The following is a 15799-nucleotide window of genomic DNA, read 5'->3' on the forward strand; positions in this document are numbered from 1 at the left end:
TTATGCCATGGAATTGCCTGGTTTTTCGATTTACAATTATTTATTTCCTGTAGAATTTTCTGTCTCTTTTTATTTTGCCCAGTAGAAGAAAAATAAACATTAAAAATGACTTGAAAACAGAACTGCACCTAATTAATTTATGTCGGTTTATGGATTGCAACAATACAAAAATAATAAAACTCAAAGTACTGAAGTACTGAACATCGGATGACCGCAAGTTCTTGTGGATGGTCCAACAAGCACTTGTCTCAGAAAAAAAATCACATCTCTATACCTGAAAGTGAGGTTAATGTACAGATATAATTTTTTTCTGGGACAAGTTCGTGGATGATAAATTAATGACAGGGAATTCAACATCACCGTAATGACTATTATATTGTAGTGATACAAATCAGTATACTCTGGTTTATTGTTATATATTATGTTAATACTTGTATATTACAGTTACATGTATATATAATTTTCATGCATTTGTATATCATTCTATTTTACTATATTAATAATAGTGCAGTGCAAGTGCATGGTGGACACTCTTCTGTAATAATTCGATTTTTCTAATAGAATGGATTTGTTGAAGGCCGAACGGTGACCTATAGTTGTTAATTTCTGTGTCATTTGGTCTCTTGTGGAGAGTTGTCTCATTGGCAATCATACCACATCTTCTTTTATATATTCGTATTTTCCCGCAAAAAAATGTTTAATCATCCATGCAGAGTTATCGTTCCTTGAGATTGCAAACGTTCTTGAGATATTCTTCCGCATGCGTGTGCATAGATATTAATGATTTTTTACTTATATGCATATACATACAACAAAACATTTTAATATTATTGATTTATCTTCTTTAAAAAGTATTTGATGAGTATTCATTAAAGAAATGAATTTAAAACAAGCGATAAGGAATGTTAGTTTACACTTGATGATGTCTACGTATTCATCATGTTTATAGATCGGTTAAAAGCCCCAAAACGAATGTTACGTAATGGAAATCTAGACGACAGCAATACACCGGAATGCCCTCACGGTCATCCGCTGTAAGAAGCATGCGTTAAGTATAATTATTGTATTTTGCATTGTGGAATCCACTGTGCTTTTTGGTTTATCGTCCAGATATCTTGTAAAAGAAACAAGTGTACTACTAGTCTTGAATGTCCTATTACAAGTATCAATCAATGATGAATTGCGATCAATAGGAGCATAATACGGCTAATTTAAGAACAATCTCCGGAAATTACCAACTCGTTGTACGGTGAATCGTCATTATTCTAAATCCTTTCCATTTAACCACTCTGATTATCTTCCAAATGTTTTAATTGACTTGTTATCTTCCATAAGAATAATTTTAATCTTAAGAAATCAGAGAAAACCTATTCGATATTCATTAATTTCAAGGAGCAATCATGTACTTAAGTTCAATTCCAAACAAGTTTCATCGAATGATCCTTTTGGTACATGTATATCATATTCAGATTGAAAAAATAGTGTTATTAGGTATGACAAAAACAATATTATTCTAGCTAAATATCAATAATTGATTGTATTTTTAATTTAAGATTTATATTTTTTTTTATTAATATCTTTCATTATAATTGATTAAATAAAAAAGTTGCAAAAAAGTCCATGTTAATGCTAAAAAAGTAAATAAATAAATATAAAAAAATACTTTCAACAACATTTTGTAACTTTAATGTTATCAACATTTTGTTTAAATAAAGTAACTATTGTAGCATATATTTTGCTCATTGTTGAAAGCCGTACGGTGATATTCACGTCATTTGTCTGTGGTGGATATTAATTTTGTCTCATTGGAAATCGTACCAAACATCTCCTTATCTTTATTTATTAAACACATTTTAAAGTAAAATTTACATAAAATACCTTTTAGAAATTTTATATATTCTAGAGAAGTTAATGCAGTATGTGTTTTGCTCATTGTTGAAGGACGTAGTGTGACCCATAGTTAATTACATTCGCGTCATTTAACTGCGATGAATATGTGTCTCATTGACAATCACATCACATCTCCTCATTTATATATCAATCACATTTTAAAATATCAACCGAAAACTATAATAACAAAAGTAGGTTAAGTTGATTTAAAAATTTGCGTTATGAAAATTGAGCCTTTTGATGATATAAATTTCTCTTACTGCAATTTTTATTAACTATACATTATGGCAATCGAATATCTAATTATGATGGATGTTTCTGTTATTCGGGACAATAATGAAACGAAACATTATCAATTTAACCTAGGGAAATAATAAGAAAACAACAAATGGAATACTTATAGAATTATACGGGATGTCTATCTCGGGTCCGACTTCGACAACTGCTTTAAAGAACTTAATACTATTACAAATACCATTAATGTGGAACACATAAAAAAACCTGTTTCCTTTGATTGTAGCAAAATTGTCAAAGAATCTAACGCATTGAGGCTCTAGAGAGATGGTCTGTTTTGTTTACACGCAAAGGACATATAGGATAATCAGTCAGAAACAATAAAATATAACTGTCTCGTACCAAAAGAGAGAAGAGACGGAAGATACCGAAAAGAGATAATCAAACTCATAAGTCGATTATATTACAAACTGACAGCACCATGGCAAATAATAAAATAAAACGAAAAACAATTAAACGACATACAACAGTATGCAAAACAAAACATCGAAAAGTAAAGACTGAGCAACACGAACTTCACCAAAAAAAAAACGTAGTGATCTCAGTTGCTCCAGAAGGGGAAAAAGATACTGCTGCACGTGAGGCAACCGTCGTGTTGCTCATGTAAGTAAAAGATCGGTGATAATCATGAGAAATTCTTTCGTTTACTGTGCTAACTCACAAAGTCACAGCTCACAGGATGACACAATTACCTTATTATGATGAATTATTTTAAATTACAGCCAGCTACACGTAACAATACAGTCTTTATACTGGTTCCTAATGTTACATGATTGACGACGAAATAGAAACACTTATGTGTAAGCATGGCCTTACTATGTCGTTAATCGAACCCACAGTCTCCCGCATACACATGTATGAGGAGAACACTCTACCACAAAACCTGTGAAGCAGTTCCGTAATTGGACTTTTAAATGCAAAATCTTGCTTTAAATTAAAAGTCTTCCGGATTTTCTGTATTATGTGGTGACATTTGGACTGAAAAAAATCATAACAGACAGTTGTGCACTATAGAAGCTTTTTTTTAAAGATCGTTATTTATTCGATTTATTAATAAAAGTTTGCATAGAGGTATCGTTTTACTAAAAAAAAAAACCTTGGGAATTAAGTTCTCGTGGAATAAAATGTAAATCTGCGACAGGAGGATTTTGAAAATGAGTATCCTAGCCTGATAAGAACTGAAATAAATATTCGTGCTCAAGACAGGATGAGAATAAATAGTCTGTAACGTAGCACAAAACGTAGGGAATAATGGTTTACAAAAATGAAAATATAAGCATGCGTAGAAACTGATAAAAATGTGAATATGCAATCTGCCAAAAAGCCTCGGTTGTCCCTTTATCTATATTAAAACTACTTATTATTTATATACCAATCGCCTGCTTTGATAATCTAACTGTTCAAATGCATGCATGTCAAATTGAATTTAAAAGTGTCGAAACATCAAAAATATAAAAACTACCGTGGGAAACATAGAAGCCTAGAACGTAAGAGTACGATAGAGGCAGAGAACAAAGCGTTATTTCCATTGCGCCATTTTAAAAACAAAAGCATTTTTTTCATTTGCACAAAACTTTTATAGTTATCCCAAGTCAGGAGCCTCTGGTCTTTGTTAGTCTTCAATTTGTACATTTTTTTTAATTTTAGGTCATTTGTATGTTTCGGAGTTTAGTGTAACGTCCATTTTCACTGAACTAGTACACATTTTTGTTTAGGGGCCAACTGAAGCCCGCCTCCGGGTGCGGGATTTTCTCGCTGTGTTTAAGACCCATTGGTGGCCTTGTGCTGTTTTCTGCTCTTTGGTCGGGTTGTTGTCTCTTTGACACATTCCCCATTTCCATTCTTAATTTATAAATTATTTTATTTCGGTCATTTCAAAAAACATGTTCAGATACCATTCCTTTTAAATAACTAACCATTACATAGAGTAATCCAAAGGCCAGTAGGTACCAGTAGGTACCCCAGTTTATAGGCACGTTACATGTTCATGGAAGAGCTCATTGGTTCAAATATGCACATTTTTTTATGATTCTTATTGGTACAAAAATGATAAAGAAAACAGGGGCTTTGTTTTTTTAAAGATATAACAAATATTCTGACAAAACGGACTTTAAAAATATCTTAACGTACGTCTGAGGTCAATGTGTTTACTATTGAAAATAAATTTTTTTTTTAAGTTGCTGACGTAAATAGTTTTAGAAACTTATAAAAAAATTACTTAATTCGAAATGTTATTTCCATCCTCCCGGTCGATGAGCAGGGACTATGAGATTATGACGGTCTGAATAGGTATGAGCAGTACAACCCATACATGTACCAATAAATTATATAAAGCTTATATTTTAACAATTTGAAATGGAATATTTTGTTGGCGCAAAAACAGCAAACAAATATTGGCGCAGATGAAAAACAAATATTTTGGTGCAAATGAAATGCTGATTGCCTCAAATGCTACGCCAAGGACAAAATAAAATGATATATACAGATACCTAAATAAAATGATATATACAGATACCTCAATAAACAAATCCTTTTCTCTATGACGTACTATTCTGTGTGAAATTTCATTAACTTTGGATTTGAATTATTGAAAGCACTATATTGATAATAGAGTTAGTTGTGTTATCATAATTAGTAGGTTTTCATTTTCAAGTCTATTTTATCGGAATAAAGCTGAAATACAAAGCTTAATAAAATACAAAAGGATACAGACCACGTTTTATAGTTAAGGAGATGAGGCATGAATGCCAATGAGAAAAATATCCACAAAAGACCATAATACACGAATGTGCAGTATAATATGACACTGTACCATCTTTAGCTATGAGCAAAACCCATATCGTATAGTAAGCTATAAAATCCTCGGCTTGAACGTTTATTAATCCTTAATTAAAGGTAGCGTTTACGACAATAGCAGTAGTTATCAATATCGTTTATTTTGTGTGTTTACCAGGAATAAACACAGCAAATAGGGCAATACAGCTCATGTAAACACCATTTGACTTAAAGTTTGTTTAATTACATGAATTACTGCATATTTTACACAGGTGATAGTATTAAGATAATGTGCTCTTAAAAGCAAACGCGCATTTTCGACTTCTGATAGCTATCTGAGATATGAATGGATTCAAATTAATGCAACCATTAATCCGTGTCTACAGTTACAATGAAAGAGTAAAATTAAAGTGAGAACGTGATTTATTTTGATACACAAGCTGTTGGATGAAATGACAACACAACAACTGTGAAACATACAACCACTTAAAAGTATAACAAGTTAGCTCTATCTAAATTTTCAGTAAACGTAAAAGTTAGACTGGCTGTTGGTATGATGTTTACTGCATATATATACATAGAAATGTTATGCAAATATTGGGTTTTTATGATATGTTGTTTACTACAGTAACTGGAATAATTAAGAATATTGAAAATATATACATGCAGTACTATCATAGTTAACGTTTATATTTCTAAGGGTATATATACTATGTTGGAAATGAGTTTAACATACAAATCTGATGACTTAATTTACCAATTCAAATTTTAGATAACAACATATTTTATAGAGAGTTCTCAAAAGCTTATTAGCTGTAAAAAATGAAATGTTGTTACTTAACTTTCTGTTTTATTGCTAAAAAAATTTATAACATAAAAAAACTACTTTGTCCCACTGAGCAGAGGATATATAAGATAACGCTTGTATTAACATTTTGAAAACTGTTTACAGGAATACACTTTGATAATGTTTTAGTCTATATATTATCAATGTATTTTTTGGAGAGAAAGTGAACCGTATTGTTATTGGTATGCCGACTGGACTTGTTTCTCTCATCCCAGATTGGTTCCTTCGGCTGTTTTTAAAAAGTAAATTCTATGGATAAATATAATGAAGACCCAACAAAACACCAATACATATTTTTTTTCAAAGATATCAGCCAATTTTAGATGTACGATGTATTTTACGGAAAAGGGAAGAAAATACCAAGAGGCGAATGAAAACATTAGTCAAGAAAGACAGACAACACTATCGCGCAAAAGAAAATAAAAATCTGTCCCCATAAAATATTTGGAAAACTAAACATTGAGCAAAACAAACTTCGACAAGAAGGTAAATGTTGACATTTTTATGACGTCACAATTACATCACTTTTAAACTTTTAGTAAACTGTAATTAGACTATACCATTGCTTTGATATACAATGTATCAATAAAATAGGGAAAGCATTCAAGAATTATTACTACTTCAGAGGTCAAATAATGGCGTTTCATTCAGCTTCACATTTAAATGGAAAATCATCTGTTCTAAAGAAAATCTGCAGGAAAAAGTTTTTAAAAATTCACAATTTAAAGCAACAAGATTCCTGAGTTGTTGGATGTACTACATCTTTGGACAAGTGTCGATGCTGTTGATTTACATGTACTTAAATGTAGTTTTGGATAGTATTGGTTAAAAAAAACCTATTAATTTGCCATTGTTGCCTAACATAAAATAACACTGTCAGGTTAAACCTTCATCTAGAGAAGTAATTTTGGTAGAATGGACCCCACCATATCATAACATAACATAAAATAACACTGTCAGGTTAAACCTTCGTCTAGAGAAGTAATTTTGGTAGAACGGACCCCACCATATCATATACTTCATTCGTATGCAGGAATTAAAAACTTAACACACATATTGGGACATTATCACACATGAAATACAGAAGTTATTGAGTTTATTCATTTTGTTCAAACATTTTATTTAAGTAATCAGGCATATATTTGCACTTTCATTAATTTAGCGGTGGCCTTATTTTAATTTTTATATTATACATTGAAAAGAACAGAACCTAATGCACGATAAAACCATTATAAATTGAAACCCATTATACCAGTGAAATAAAACTTTGCTATCCAGGAAATATTTTTACCAAATTAATTTTCAAATTGAATACTCGTTAAATCAAAATAAATCATAACTCCTCCGGAAAATAATACAATGTAAAGATGATTATATTTTTTAAAATTTGCATTTAAATTAATTTTTCTTAAAAGAAATACTAGGGTTTGCCTCAAATTATGTCGAAAGAATTGGTGACTTATTCATTATTTAATTCATATAGCATTATAACATTTTAAACCTGTATTTATTTATTTTTAATCAAAATTTTCATAACTCATGTGAACTAATATTTCAGGAATTATTAAGATAAAGCATTTATCGTATATGCAATGTTATGACAAAGCGTACGAATGTGGAAGTTAAATTATATGAAATGTAAATATTTTATTTGTTTTTTATGCGTATTTGAAACATTCAAATTAAAAAGAAACTATGTCATCGTGGGATATAATTAAGTGTACAAGTTATGGCGATGTTTTTGCATACGGCTTGACATGCATCTAGTACACAAATATTTGCTTTGACGATTATATAATATAAAGCATTAAGAAGACCTGAGATACAGATAAAAAGTCTGCATCGTTTGATCCAGAAAAAAACTATACTGACACAGAATCGGTTGTATAACTGGTATGTAAATTTCATCGACTTGAAAGAATTTAAAACACTCTGATGTTTCAACCATTGTTGCGTTTTCAGAATGCATTCACATTAATACAAAGGAGCTCAACCGGTGTTTCTCGTTGATATGTAAATTTCATTGTCTTTCAATTCTGACAACACTGTGACGTTTCATCCGTGTTATAGGTGTGAAAATCATCAATAAATATTTAAATAATTGAACAAAACACCCTTGTATGTGTTTCCGTTACATCAGACGAAGTAATATGTCCTGTTTATTTCTACAGACGTAAATGCAATTAAATAGTTAACCTAAAATAACAAATCAAACTCGCAACTACCAAGAATAGAATTATGTTTCAGGTAGACTAAAAACGTGTTTGTTGATTCAAAATATAACCAAAGAAAAGTGCAATTTATAATTGATAGACGTAAATGCAATTAATAGCTAACCTAAAATAACAAAAATCAGACTTGCTTCTACCACGAATAGAATTGTTGTTTCTTGTTTCAGGTATATAGACTAGAAACGTGTACATTAATAATCTTGGGTTTGTTTTTGTTGATTTAAATTATAACCAAAGAAAAGTGCAAGTTCGACTCACTAACAACAGTTTTTACTTTTTGTACATAATGTCTAATCATTCTGACTTCACAAAAATTTTTTCGGTAAATTTTGATTTGTGTGTTAGTTCCCGCAGAGATATAACCTCCCTAATATCCGAACTGCTACGATATACTCCCTTTAAAACAATACACTATACTCGAAAATATAAAAAAAAACTATAAAACAATTTTGTCGCATGCAGAAAGCTGAGATATATTTCATTTCAATTCTGTTTTTATTTAGTATACTGTAAATACATATATTGATTGATTGATTGGTGTTTAACGCCACTTTCAACACTAAATATTGTGATATTTCGTGGCGGTCAGTTTTTATTGGTGGAGGAAGCCGGAGTGCCCGGAGAGAACCACAGACCTTTGGTAGGAATATATACATATAGCCGTAGACACTGTATTATTATATTAACAACAAAAACTGTCCATGTTCGAGCAAGAACAAGACTACATTAATCCTTGTAGGTTGATAATTTCTGACGAGGTAGTATGTGAAAACACTAAAGCAGTAAAAGATAGGTTATAATTGTATATTTTAGTGACAAACATCTTGGAAAAAAACCCAACTGATATGCTTACCACGTGAGTTTTTAGAATAACGAGTTCACACCTGTTTTTGTTGGGGTTAGTGTTGCTCAATCTTTATTTGTCTGTATTGTTTTGTGAACTTTTTTTTAGCAGTACCGCATTTACTAAAAAAATCAGGATTTTTTTCTCCAGTTTCAGACATGGGTCACCTCTGATAAAAACAATTGTGAAAATTCAGAGAGTAATGGCAGAACGTTTTGAGGTTGATATATCTGTGGCATATATGTGTGTGCATCATCATAAATTGCATGATTTTAGAAAATATTAAATACGGTTTACAGCGGCGACATTTCTTTATGATAGTACTCAAAAAGTGCAAAAAACAGTAATGTGAAACCGTTTTTTTTTTTGTGACAAATAAATAATTGTTCAACGAGTTTTCAAGCTATAGTCTGTTTCATATTTGTATTGCGTTTTACATTATAAACAAGGTTGGGCTCGTCTTTTCGTAGTTTTTCATATTGACCTCATTTGTGTCTGCATGTGTTTGCATGGTCTTTTTTCGACTTGTAATTTTGGATTGCCTCCTTGGTATCTTGCCTTTTCTTCTAACGTTTCGCCCTTGGAAGTATATACGCTGCTGATTTACTTCATACATGTACTACATATCTGTTGTTTATTTACATAGAAGTGTCATCGTTTATCAGCAAAAGATACATGTACCATAAAACAGACATAATAGAATCTTAAATCATATCATCACACATTAAGCAGTGCTAATGTTTCAACAAGGTGACAGATAAAATGTAAGCAATTGAGTTCTCAACCATAAAAATTCCCCAGAAAGTGTAACTGCATCAATCATTTTACACTCCCTATTTACAAGCTTAATATTCTTTTTACAAATCAATTGCACATATATTGAGGGTTATTTCATTGCAAAAAATAGCACTTAAGGACCACAAAAAATAAGAACAAATGATATGTAATAGATGTAGTCTTCTCATATTTGTGTGGCGTCTGCCGCGAAGATGCATGTATGAGACTACTACATCTTATTTACATAGAAGTAATAATTTTTTTTTTCTTTTCTCTTGTTCTAAAAATAGCAATTAGTTTTGATAAATTAGGAATAGTGTCATTACCTCAAATTTTCCAGATGCAGAAGATGTTTTATAGTTGTGGATTTGGAATGAAATTTTAATTGTGTCTGTTATTCTGTCACCAAATTGATACCTGATCACTGCCTTTTGTATGGCAATATGAATCGCTGTACTATCTTGTCTTTTCTGATTTGATTGCCAAAACTTGAAATATTTGCTGATAGATGATAACACTTCAGTGTAAATGTAATTAAAACTAAGGAATATGACAAGACTGAAAGATAGAAAAGTTGGTCATATCGCAATATTGATCAACTATCCGAAGGATTCGTGAAAACATCTGTGATACAAATGCGATGATGTAGATTTTCATCATTCATTAAAAGAGAGGCGAAGGATACCAAAGGGATATTTACACTCATAAGTCGAAAAGGAACTGACAATACAATGACAAAAAAAAAAGAAAAACTATAAAAAAAAACAAACACCAATTATTTACAAAAAGAAACATAAAAAAATAAAAACTGAGCGACACGAACCAAACCAAGACACGTGGTTAATCTCAGATGCTCCGGAAGAGTAAGTAGATCCAGATCCACATGTTGCACCAGTCGTTTAATGTGTCAAAACATATATTCTAAAGTTAAATAACATTTATGTAGCGTGTTTATTTCGTTGTAATAATTATCCCGAGGTACATGTATCATACCACATCTCCTTATATCTATGTATGGATTTTACAGGAATTCACAAACTCATTTATTTACATCGGATGACCGTGAGGGCATTCCGGTGTATTGCTGTCGCCTAGATTTCCATTACGTAACTTTCGTGTTGGGATTGTAACCGATCTATGAACATGATAAATACGTGGACATTATCGAGTGCAAAATAACATTCCTTATCGCTTGTTATAAATTCATTTTTTCAATGGATACTCCTAAAAATGTTTATTTTAGAACATAAATTAATAATATGCAAATGTTTTGTCGTCAGAAATATATTTATAAGTAAAAAAATCTTTAATATCTATGCACACGTACAGAAAATGTGTGTTAACGCATGCGGAAGAAAATCTCAAGAACGTTTGCAATCTCCCATGCAGAGTTATAGGTCCTCGCTCTCTCTCAAGGACCGATAACTCTGCATGGGAGATTGAAAGTTTGGCGGGAAAATATGAATGCCTACTCAAATCCAATCTATTAGAAAAATCGAATTGTTACAGAAAAGTGTCCACCATGCACTTGCACTGCACTATTATTAATATAGTAGAATAGAATGATATACAAATGGATGAAAATTATATACACATGTAACTGTAATATATACATGTATATACAAATATTAATATAATATATAACAACAAACCAGAGTATACTGATTTGTATCACTTCAATATCATATCATATTTATTACGGTGAAGTTGAATTCCCTGTCATTTATTTATCTTCCACGCACGAACTTGTCTAAGAAAAAAAAATTATATCTGTACATTAACCTCACTTTCAGGTATAGAGATGTGATTATTTTTCTGAGACAAGTGCTTGTGACCATCCACAAGAACTTGCAGTCATCCGATGTTCAGTACTTCAGTACTTTGATTTAATGGCTTACAAGCAATTGAGATAATATAAAATGAGTAGTTAGGTATGATTGCAAATGAGACGACTATCCACCAGAGACCAAATGACGTAGATGTTAACAACAAGGCCTTCAACAATGAACAAAACCAATACCGCATAGCAAGCAATGAAAGGCTCTGATATAACAAAACGTAATACATTTTAAACGAGAAAACCAATGACATGACACCGTTCTTGTCTATTAATACACATTGCCTTTTCTGACCATTATTGTTAAGTACAAAGGAAACTTGAAATTATTATTTTTATAATTTTATATATTGATTGCATTGCATCCCTGATGTGACGTCGGATAGACAAGGCGCATCGTAATCTATACAGAAATTAATCGTACTATATCATTCTTTATTACTAAAGACGTAGGTGATTACATGTATCGCGTGCACAGAAAGATAGAATACATCTTTTATCTCGATTTGCGTGATTATAAAACAAAACACTTCTCTATCTCATAATGTAAAACAAATTAATTATTGTTAGAACATTTCCTGATTTTAAGATAAAATGTATTTGTTTAAAGATTAGGTAATTGAAATAATGCATTTAATCATAATTTTCCTTTTAAACAATGGAAATGTTTCAGTTATTTTTTTTTCTGAACTCATAGTCATCAATTATACTCTAACTAATGGAAAATAGGCTGTTATGACTAAGAACTAAAACATGTAGGAAATGGAGCAGTCAATTACTCCTGACTTGAATATTTAAAAATATAATTTACTTAAATGAACTGATTATAATTGAACTTACATGTTCTAACAAAATTGTGTCGTATTTCTTAAAATATTAAAAATTGTAAATGCTTAGAATTTGTGCAAACTGAAATGTTGACAGACTTTGAATTATAGTTAGCCAAGAAAATAAATGAAAAAGACACTTTAAACTATAATTGAAATTCTATGATACGGAGTAAAATTATTACATTATCATTTTTCAGAAACAAAAAAACAGTTCAAGTACTTTATGTAAAATTTACTAAGATGCATCAAGATTTTTGCAAATTTACAAATATGTGTTGAATAGTAAAAACCTTAATAAATAACCATATAGAAGTTTTAATATTCATTTTTCTTTGATTCCCTTGCTTTCTGCTGTTAATTTAACTCTTAAACAACACATAAAATTTGAGATAAATTGGTCATATTCCTTTCTTGCCGCGAAACTGAAATTATAGCATTGACCGAGTAAAGTTTAGTAAGGAAATCGTTTTAACAACAAGCAGTCCATTGGTGATGTTATATTATCGTCATAGCTGAGGGTCTGGATGGGGGTCCTCTATTTCTTTATTCTTGAATCTACTAAACTATTTTTCTCTATTCTTTATCTATTTTGCCCATTATTCTCTATTCTTTATATTTTATCACCCCATTATTCTCTATTTTTTTATTTTTTTACCTATTTTTCTCTATTCTGTATTATTTTTTTTTGCCCTTTTTCTACACTTTTTGCCCATTATTCTGTATTCTGTAAACCCCTTCCAGAACATAATCTATGACCTTACATATTAATTATAAAGTAAACCTTGCAGAGAATCAATGACTAACTTAATGATAAAACTGCTGCGTTTTCTTTCATTTCCTGTCTTATTCCTAGAGGTCTATAAAGAATTTAAGCAAGCACTTCAACTATCCTTTAAAAGTATGAAAGATTTCAATAATTATACAAAAACTCTTAAGTATTCGACTAATATATTGGTTTCCTGCAAAACAAGGAAGTGTTATGTTGCGTAAAGGAGATTTGAAGTCGTGCGTTTCATGAAATGAAATAAAAAAAAAATATATATAAAACATATGTTAGCTAATACATTCATGATATATAATGTAATTTTTTTAACATGAATAAATGTATAGCACCAATACTTGAAATTCCGTTTGGTGGCGACCAAAATCGTAGAAAAGGGGAAAACGTAAGATACAAAAGGAGGCATATAAAGAAATAAATTCGTCAAAGAAGGTCAGGCAACGCCATGACCATACGAACAAGGCAGAAAGACACATACAATCCCGTGAAATGATCACAGAAAACTTTACTATGAAAACCGTCGGTAGCCTGATGCAGCTCAGAAGGATAAGAAAAGCAGTTCTTTTCTTTTAGTAAGTAGCTGGTGATAGATACGCAAAAATCTGAATTAAGATATATTATATTCGGTGATAATTTATGAACCAGGAAATGAGTACGTAGTTAAGGCTACGACAAATGAAAACAGATAAATTCAGTCGATCTATTGCGCTGCTCTATGAATGCATCATTGGGAGAGTCAATCGCGGAGAGGGACTATATTATTCGGGTTACGACAAACGAGACATGTTTAGCTCATACTTCTTTAATCATAATAATAGTCACACTATAGTTATGATAGCACACATAATTCTACACATAGTCATTATTTTGTGTTTTAACAATCCTATATACTACTAATCGTAGTTTATTGGCCTTTAGTATGATTTATACACAGCATTTTATGTTACATGGCCTACGTATAAAAAAAATAGCAATATTTTACATCTGTTTCATTAATGAAATATAAAAATCGGTTAACACGAAGTTGATCAACCAATATTTCATTCATACTACATTATTTGTTGCGCATGCATCGATATCTGTAACAAAATATTGCCGACTATTTGACCTCAATCAAAGATATTTGAAAACTCCAAAACGCATAATTAGTTGGAATCGACATTCCCGTCATTGCTGACATGGCTGTCAGGCTGTCAGATAATTGGGAGGTTTGTCGTAGCGTTAACCTAGTTAAATCAGTCACTTGCAGTCAGTCAGGACTATGGCAGTCGATCGCCATATATACACATGATAATTGTTTGAAGACATTGATCAACATTATCTAGTATAAAAAAAGTATACTAGAACATCGACATTAATCTTTTATAAATTTACACGTACTTTAAAGTTCTTAGTACATATGTTATTTCCAGTAATCGTTGTGAATCAATAGTAAAATAGTGATCTACTAAATGATTAATAATATTATCAAAATACTACCTGAAATTCTATGCCCGATTAACATTTAAAATTGAAATATTATGAAATATTAAGAGCCTGTTTAGATAGTAAAATGTTCATGAAATTATATACTCATGGGAACGAAATTAATGCGGATTGTAGATTACAGTTCTATACGAGTTTAGAATAGTACATTTTGTACTTTAATATAATAGGTCCGTGTATACTTCATCCATTCGTTTTTCGAGAAATCAAAAGCGAAAAACGATTTTGTTTTTCGTATTTGAAATCTTAAAACAAAGTATTTTCGTTTTTGATTTCATAAAACAAAAACGAAAAAATGAGATTTGGAAAACGAAAAACGACTTTAGGAGAACGAAAATCGACATTAATTTGGATTCAACTTCTTTTTCCGATACTGAGTATAGTTGTCATTAGATAAGTGGACAACGTACTAGGTCCATTCATATTTGGGTCGATTCATTTTTAATTTTGCGAAATCTAAAAGGAAAGAAAAATAAACCGAAAACTAATTCGTTTGCCGTTTTGTATTCACAAAACGGAAACTGAATTGACGCAAATAAACACGAATCTATAAGACAGTGTACTGTAAACAAGGTTAACTAATCTGTTCTCATCATTACGAACATGTTGCAGCGCTACCATAACTAATGAGGATACATCCAATAGAAGTATAAAGTTAACTTTATCCGTGTAATTTAGATAACGTTTTACTTATTTATCATGTTATTACTTAACCCTGATTTATCAATATCTAAATTGTAACATAATCTCTTCAACTAATACATTCAAGGTTGTACTTATCAGCAGGTTGTAAAGATTATAAACTACATAGTATTTTGTTGTGTGTTGACAAAAAATGTCTCCATTAACATAATTACTGCTATGTCGTAAAAATGTATCTGTCCTCTCCGTTGTTTTTGAGTAATTCCCTTCATAGGATATTTCTTTTATTCAGATCGATCACTTAATCTATTGACCTATACCAATCACAATATGGTTTATCGCCGATTTATATGTTGCGCTTGACGTGCAATAACATGATAAGCGTTTGAACAAAGAACTACTCCTGAAATATTCCATTATCATCGTTATGGTTGAAACATCAAGGAGGTTATATGTATATGGAATATAACCTCCTTAAAACATGCATGCATCTTAGAAGGGAAGTAACTCGCACATGCTATATAGGTGTATGACTATTGGCGTACCAGCCTTTTCTTGATATAATG

General features: G+C 30.9%; 1 protein-coding gene across 1 annotated transcript in view; it reads right to left on the reverse strand.

Moving 5' to 3' along the window:
- Positions 1 to 15799, reverse strand: part of LOC127734904 (adipokinetic hormone/corazonin-related peptide receptor variant I-like) — a 217126-nt gene that overhangs the window by 200254 nt on the left and 1073 nt on the right. The gene's annotated exons all lie outside the window — the stretch shown is intronic.

This window comes from Mytilus californianus, unplaced genomic scaffold (assembly GCF_021869535.1).
Source record: "Mytilus californianus isolate M0D057914Y unplaced genomic scaffold, xbMytCali1.0.p SCAF_3, whole genome shotgun sequence".
In the NCBI taxonomy this organism is placed as follows: Eukaryota; Metazoa; Mollusca; class Bivalvia; order Mytilida; family Mytilidae; genus Mytilus; species Mytilus californianus.